The sequence below is a fragment of the Suncus etruscus genome, chromosome X (genome assembly GCF_024139225.1).
Source record: "Suncus etruscus isolate mSunEtr1 chromosome X, mSunEtr1.pri.cur, whole genome shotgun sequence".
Lineage (NCBI taxonomy): Eukaryota > Metazoa > Chordata > Mammalia > Eulipotyphla > Soricidae > Suncus > Suncus etruscus.
Genome location: NC_064868.1, coordinates 19,466,574 through 19,474,684, shown reverse-complemented (window position 1 = coordinate 19,474,684; position 8,111 = coordinate 19,466,574). Strand labels below are relative to the sequence as shown.

Sequence of the window (8,111 nt, the reverse complement as noted above, 5' to 3'; positions counted from 1 at the left end):
TGGTCCCCTGAGCCTGCCAGGAGTAATTTCTGAGCACAGAGCCAGAAGTAATCTCTGAGTGCTGCCAGGTATGACCCAAAAACAAAAACAAAAACAAAAAAGGTATCCATTGATCAACAAGGAAAAAGATAAGTAATTCAACATAAAATGTCCCCTCCCCCCAAAAAAAACTCAACTATACAAGCATGTGACAAAAGAGGAAGCAATAAATATGTAGGGAAAAATCTCAATTTTATTTGACATTTTATTTGAAATTGGGGCTATGTTCAAGTTTCTCTATATATTTATATATACTTATATATATTTATATATTGTTTGGGGCTACAATCTGTGGTGTTTAGGCTCTGTGTTCAGGAGTTACTCTTGGCAGGCTCAGGGAACTTTATGGGGTGCCGGGGATCAAACCCAGGTTAGCCCACTTAAGGCAAAAGTTTTATCCACTATACAGTTGCTCTAGCCCCTATCTTTCCATATTTTTTGACATGCACAAACACTGGCAAACTTGAAAGTCTAAAAAAGTCTCTTTCTGCAAGCCTCCAGCATGCTTGGGTCTGGGGCGACCCTGTGCATTCTTACAGTACTTGGCGAGAACATCATGAAATGGTTTGAGGCTTTTTCATGCTCCATTCAAAGCAAGTTGATAGACATTTCAGATAATTGAATAAAAGACCAACAAATTAACATATAGCATTTTGTTGAGTGTGTAGCAATGTAAATCTTCCATCAACCTGACCAAAACTTAATATTTTCAGAGGCCAGAGCAATAGTAGAGCAGGTAGGGCAACTGCCTTGCACACAACTGACCCAGTTCAATCTCCAGAAGCCTATATGGCCCACCAAGCACCACCAGGAGTAATTCCTGAGTGCAGAGCCAGGAGTAATCCCTGAGCATTGCTGGATGTGGCCCCAAATCAAGAATAAATCAACAACAACAACAGAAAAAACACCAAAGGCCGGAGCAATGGCACAGTGGTAGGGCGTTTGCCTTGCACACAGCAGATCCAGGACAGACCTGGGTTCGATCCCAGGCATCCCATATGGTCCCCCAAGCCAGGAGCAATTTCTGAGCACATAACCAGGAGTAACCTCTGAGCATCATCAAGTGTGGCTCCAAAACAAAAAAAACAACAACCAAAAAAATAAAACCACACCAAACAAAAACTTATTTTCTGATTTTGCTGGTCTACTTTGAAACACATTTGAGATTCCACATTAAATTTTAATAAGGTGAGAAAAGATATTCATGGATCATGAGAAATGTCTGCTGGAATAATGCTCTCATCCTTGCTTGCTTACCAAGATTTGTAACATACAGAAAAGGGAACTCTGGGGAGTTCTTTTCTAGTACTATGTGTTAAGTATCACAACTTTTATTTAGGCTTCACTAACAGTGAGGCAAAAGGGGTGTACCCAGAATGCTGCTTATTTTTTCCCCACTGGAAAGTTCTTCCTGAAGTCCCTTCTATTAGGAAGAAATAACTCAAGAATACTGCTTCTGGGGCCGGAGAGATAGCATGGAGGTAAGGCGTTTGCCTTGCATGCAGAAGGACAGCGGTTGGAATCCCAGCATCCCATATGGTCCTCGAACCTGCCAGGAGAAATTTCTGAGCGTAGAGCCAAGAGTAACCCCTGAGTGCTGCTGGGTGTGACCCAAAAGCCAAAAAAAAAGAATACTGCTTCTCCATCAGTTCAAGCTACACACTTAGGAACATTACCACTCTTCTTTCTTCAAGAGACACTGATTTCATTCACATTTTTTCTGTTTAACAACAATCACAGAATGTTGAGATGAAAAAGTTTCTTTCTTTTCAGTGCTATTTTATATCCAACAGGTCTTATGTGTGATCGAGATGCCACAAAGTGCCCGTTGAATAAAGTAATAATTGCATGCATCATGTCAGAAAATTTCCTTCAGCTAGAAAGACTTGACTTATCAGGAAGAAAGAGCTCAATAAATTATAAAGGCCAGGCATTCCTAGTTATATCCTAGTAAATTTTTTAAATTCCAAAGATAAGGAGGAAAATCAAGCAAACTTCTGAAAAGAAAGAGGTACCATACATAAAGGAACCCAACTACACACTGAGCTTATAAAACAGTCAAGTATCTATAAACTCTGAAAGAAAAAGTTTTGTAACTACACGTTTTTTCCTCTCAACCATGCTAGCACAGGTCAAGGTGAAAATAGACATTCTGGGGGAGTCAAGGCCTTAGAAAGAATGTAACCCACATAGCAGGCACACAGAACAAAGACAAGGTCTACATCCATCAATTTCTTTAGCATAGAGATGTCAAATGAGGAAAGATAAAACTGAACAAGAAACAGCAGTAGCAATAAATTTTGCAGTGCCATCTAAGTGGATTACGATAACATGACAGAGATTTGTAATATAAGAGATGAGAAAAGATGGCTGAAATAGAAAACAGAACAGAAATAACGACCAAATGTTAAGAAGATATGTCAAATGTCTCTGAAGCAAAAATCTATGGAAACCAAATACATAAATGCACACAACATTTGAAATACAAAAACAGTATGTAATGCCTTTGTGGTTAGAGAATTTAATATTTATTCCAACAAATTACATTAAGGAGTCAGGGAGACAGCACAGAGGTATGCACTGTGCATACAGTTGACCCTGGACCCATACCTAAAATTACATATAGTCTCCTGAGTGACCCTTGAGCATAGAACCAGGAGTAAGCACTGAGCACTGGTAGGTATGGTCCAATCCCCCAATTAAGTTAAAATTAATAAGGATCAAATGTCATATGGATATAGAAGATTTAAAACTATAGCCAAGAAGCTCAACTTTATCTAATAAACTTTATCTAATAATTTATACCAGAAATGGAAAAATACACATTATACTAATATGTCTCAGTTGTATTTCCAAAAAAAGAATGTTATGCCTTACTCAAAAAGAAAATTTAAAATTCAAAAAACATAAAGATTATACAGACCGTACTTTGAACTCAAACCAATAAAACTAGATAACTACTATTGCAAAAAAGAAATTAAAGCTGATATATTAGCACTTGCAAGAAAGTTCTGAGGAAGAGCAATTACCATGTAATGGGGCACAAACTAAACTTGTAACCAAAGATAGCGCATTGCTTTCAAGTTCATATTAAACGATGGAAATAAATAAAACTAGAAATACGAGGCTGGAGAGATGAGTACAGCAGGAAGGATGCTTTGTCTGCCTGTGGCTGGCCTGAGTTCAATCACCGAGTCCCTCCAGATGTGACTTCTTAAAGACGAAGAGTAAGACATTAGTATAGCTAGGTGTGGTCCCAAACAAAGAAACATAAAACATTTTCACTAGATGACAAAATAAACCTGGGGCCAAAAATGTGGCTGAAGTAGCTGAGATTGCATGTACAAGGCTCTGGGCTTGATCCCAGAACTGATAATGTCTGAGCTGCTTGAGTACTGCCAGATGTATCCCTGCGGATCCTAAGCACCACAGAGCTCCAGCATCTCAGTCAGGGACCCCCCCTTCAATAATAATAATAATAATTAATAATAATAATAATAATAATAATAATAGGGCCCGGAGAGATAGCACAGCGGTGTTTGCCTTGCAAGAAGCCGATCCAGGACCAAAGGTGGTTGGTTCAAATCCTGGTGTCCCATATGGTCCCCCCTGCCTGCCAGGAGCTATTTCTGAGCAGACAGCCAGGAGTAACCCCTGAGCATCGCCGGGTGTGGCCCAAAAACCAAAATAATAATAATAATAATAATAATAATAATAATAATAAAGTTGTTAATCATTGAAAGAAAATTAGTAGAAACCAAAAAAAAAATTTTTTTTTTTTTGGTTTTTGGGCCACACCCTGTGGCGCTCAGGGGTTACTCCTGGCTATGCGCTCAGAAGTTGCTCCTGGCTTCTTGGGGGACCATATGGGACACCGGGGGATCGAACCGCGGTCCGTCCTAGGCTAGCGCAGGCAAGGCAGGCACCTTACCTCCAGCGCCACCGCCCGGCCCCAAAAAAGATTTTTTAATGCAGAGTTGTTTCTTTGTATTATTTATTGAAGGTCTGTTGAAGAGAAAAGGAGAGGAAAAAATAGGCAATACTCAGGATGAGAAAGAAGGTAAAAATCAGAAATGCAAAATAATAATCATAAGAGAACATGCTGTTTATCTTTCTGGCAATCTATTAAAATCTAGAAGAGTAATTCTCAACCTTGACTGCATGCTGTGATTACTTAAGGAATATTGAAAATGCTCAATGCTTCAGCCCCACTCTTACAGATTCTAATTTAATTGGTCTGGAGTATGACCTGGGCACTGGGAAATTCAAAGCAGCCCTCACATGATCCCTATGTTCACCAAAATTGAGAGTTGCTAATCCTTAGAGGGCATGGGTCCAGTCACAGCATCTTCAGGTTATTGGTCCAAAACACAGACTCACTGGCCCCACCACAGGGCAATAGAATCAGAATAAGCACCTTACCTCAGGTGTTTTATATGCACTTGAATAAATGAGAAATACAAATAGAGGGGGAAAAGAAAGATTTACAAGGGATACCAAAATTTAGGAAGAAAAATTGATGGACTAGGCCAGAGCAATAGCACAGAGGGCAGAGCATTTGCCTTGCACGCGGCCAACCAGGGTTTGATCCCTGGCATCCCATATAGTCCCCCGAACTAGTAGTAGTAGTAGTAGTGATTAGTAGTAAATCACTAGTAGTGATTTATGAGCACAGAGCCAGGAGTAACCCCTGAGTGCCTCCAGTTGTGGCCCCAAAACAAACAAACAAACAAACAAAAAGAAAAAAAAGAAAAACTGATGGACCAATTAATATAGATCAATAATATAAGAGCCTATTACTTATAAAAAGGCTTTAATGCAAATACTTTTTTTTGAGGGGGTCACACCTGGCAGTGCTCAAGGGTTATTCCTGGCTCTGCACTCAGAAATTGGCCCTGGCAGGCATGGGGGACCATATGCGATGCCGGGATTTGAACCACCATTCTTCTGCATGCAAGGCAAACACCCTACCTCCATGCTATCTCTCCAGCCCCGCAAATACTTTTTATAACTATCTAAAACCTAAAAGTCAGGTAGATGGCTCAAAGGGCTGGAGAAAATGTTTTCAGTGTGGAAATCCAGGACTCATTTCCTATATCGTAAGATCTTTCAGAACTGCACAGAAACTAGGCCCCCCACCCCAAGCACTACTGACTGTGGCCACAAAACAAAACAAAAAGTGGATAATGTCTCTGTTTTTTTTTGGGGGGGCCACACCCAGCAGTGCTCAGGAGTCACTCCTGGCTGTCTGCTCAGAAATAGCTCCTGGCAGGCACGGGGGACCATATGGGACACCGGGATTCGAACCAACCACCTTTGGTCCTGGATTGGCTGCTTGCAAGGCAAACGCCACTGTGCTATCGCTGTGCTATCTCTCTGAGCCCTTAATTTTTTTTTGGTTTGGTTTTTATATCATTATAAATTACAGAACAGATTCCAAGTTTATTTTATAGAGTTAGTATTGCATTAATGTTCAAATTTGATAATCATACAGAATAAGAAAATGTCAAAATTAAGAATGCATATAAAGGTTCTAAATAAAATGCTAATTGACATAAGCAATAGTAGATTTAAAGAACAATAAAAGCTGCCTGCATAGGGCACTTTTATCCTCAAAAGGTAAATAAAAAGCTTTCTAAAATCTAAGAATGCAATTAAATATAACTCATTACATAAAAACATAAGACAGCCATTTCATCATCACTCAGTCACTAATGGGTCAGTTCTGATAAAATAATGATTGTAGGGGCCCGGAGAGATAGCACAGCGGCATTTGCCTTGCAAGCAGCCGATCCAGGACCAAAGGTGGTTGGTTCGAATCCCGGTGTCCCATATGGTCTCCCGTGCCTGCCAGGAGCTATTTCTGAGAAGACAGCCAGGAGTAACCCCTGAGCAATGCCGGGTGTGGCCCAAAAAACAAAACAAAACAAAACAAAAAAATAATGATTGTAGGGGACTGGAGTAATACGGAGGGTGGGCACCTTGCCTTGCATGCAACTGACCCTTGTTAGATCTGCAGTACCCCTATGGTTCCCGAAACACGGAAACGTGATCCCTGAGCAGAGAGTCAGATAAAATAAAACTGAAGATGGTAAATGATGTGAAACTGAGGTCTTGTGCACAGACGCCCAAACAAAATAATAGTGGCATGAATTGGAAGAGGTTGTGGGTCCAAATGCACAAAAGACAGAACTTCCCTCTACAGAAAGGCCTCTCTTGGAAGAGGTCAGGTTAGAAGGGCAGCCCCAAAAGACAGTCGGAAAGTTGGGTGGGATGGTGCAATTCCATGAACTTAATGGCACAAAAGTCACCCACTGGTGGAGGCAGCAAAAGACCCGAAATTCAGCCTTTCTGCAGGCATTGTGGAGTGGGCAATATACGGTAGATTCCTCAAGGAAAGCGAAAAACCTCACCTGGAGAACTTTCACCAGGCTTAGTGATGACTGAAGTCTGGGTATTCTCCAAATGCAGTTTAGCCAGGTTGAAGCCAGAGTCAAGGTCCATCCATGAGACAATCGGGTCTTGATTCACACCTGAGTGGAAGGCAAAAAGCCCAGCAAGCTGCTCTGATGAACCAAGAGAGGTTCAAGTTGTGTGGAGGCATCCTGAGGCCCATTCTGGCATTTGGGGAAGGCCTCCCTTGCGATGCCGCCTCAAAAGCTGGTGCATCTTTTTCTCCCAAACCTTTAGTTTTGGTAACTGGTGGCAACAGAGAACTCAGCTGGTAGCACTATTGCATTAGTAAACTTTATATGGGGGGGGTCACATTCAACAGTGCTCAGGGATTACTCCTGGCTCTGTGCTCAGAAATCGCTCCTGGCAGGCTCAGGGGACCATATGGGATGCCAGGGATTGAACCTGGGTCCATCCCAAGTCGTCTGCGTGCAGGCAAATGCCCTACCACTATGCTATCTTCCCAGGTCCACATTAGTGAGCTTTTTTTCTTTTTTTTTTCTTTTTTGTGGTTTTTGGGTCACACCCGGCAGTGCTCAGGGGTTACTCCTGGCTCCATGCTCAGAAATTGCTCCTGGCAGGCACGGGGGACCATATGGGACACCGGGATTTGAACTGATGACCTTCTGCATGAAAGGCAAACGCCTTACCTCCATGCTATCTCTCCGGCCCCACATTAGTGAGCTCTTAATGAGGAGTTTGTTCATGGCTTTTTACTACTTATTTAATAGTTCTGCATGCTTACAATACAGACCCAGGGGCACTACTGAACCCCAGACTATCATGAATATCATCCGCCATCACGGGCATCACTATATGCTCTGCCTCTGAAACGGTGAAAGTATTTGAAAGGAATAAAAGGTCTTCAAGAAGCCTGTGGTTTGGCCAGCTGGCAATGCTTTTTGCAATTCACAGTAGTCTGTGAGTGCCCAGATGTAGCACAAGGGCTTTCATTTAAAGAAAGAACCTTTTCTTGCTGAGAAAAAGTAGAATGATGTAGGATGTTCTCAGTGAAGAATAATTGTGAATTCATTTATGATTAGTTGCTATCTAGCTGCTAAAAAATGACCAATTCTGGGCCAGAGAGATGGTATGTGGGTGAAGCACTCACTTGCCTGGAATGCACAAACCCCAGTCCCATCCTGAGCACAGCCAGAAAGGACCCCTGAGCAGTGACCCAGGAATAAGTAGACCCTGAATACTCCTGGCCAGAACCCAAACCCCTGCCCTACATAAATAAATAAATGATTGGCTCTTCCTCGGAGATATTTTGTAAGGATGCAAGACTTAAGCAGTTATCCTCTCACTCTGCCTGTAACTGAATTTCATAAAACCTTTTCTAATATATTAAATCACTGTAAGAGAAGTTCTCGCAAAAACAAACAGAAAAGAAAATAATCAACATTTCCATGATGATTGTATGCACAGAAATTTAAGGAACTATTACAACATAATTAGAATGGAAAGAAAATGTGTTAAATTTGCTGAATACATAAAAAATACATCAAAGTTAATAGCTTTTGTCTATACTCTAGCAGTATCTCAGTATTTCAAATATATATCATGGACTATGGCCAGAGGTACTGGCCATATTCAGCTCAGAGGGCTGAATGCATGTT

General features: G+C 41.3%; 1 non-coding gene across 1 annotated transcript; it reads left to right on the top strand.

Annotated features, from left to right (window-relative positions):
• Positions 1-526: 526 nt before the first annotated feature.
• LOC125999695 (small nucleolar RNA SNORA9) lies at positions 527-659 on the top strand. Its single transcript, XR_007492175.1, has one exon. It is a non-coding gene; the product is annotated as a small nucleolar RNA SNORA9 (small nucleolar RNA).
• The last annotated feature ends 7,452 nt before the right edge of the window (positions 660-8,111 follow it).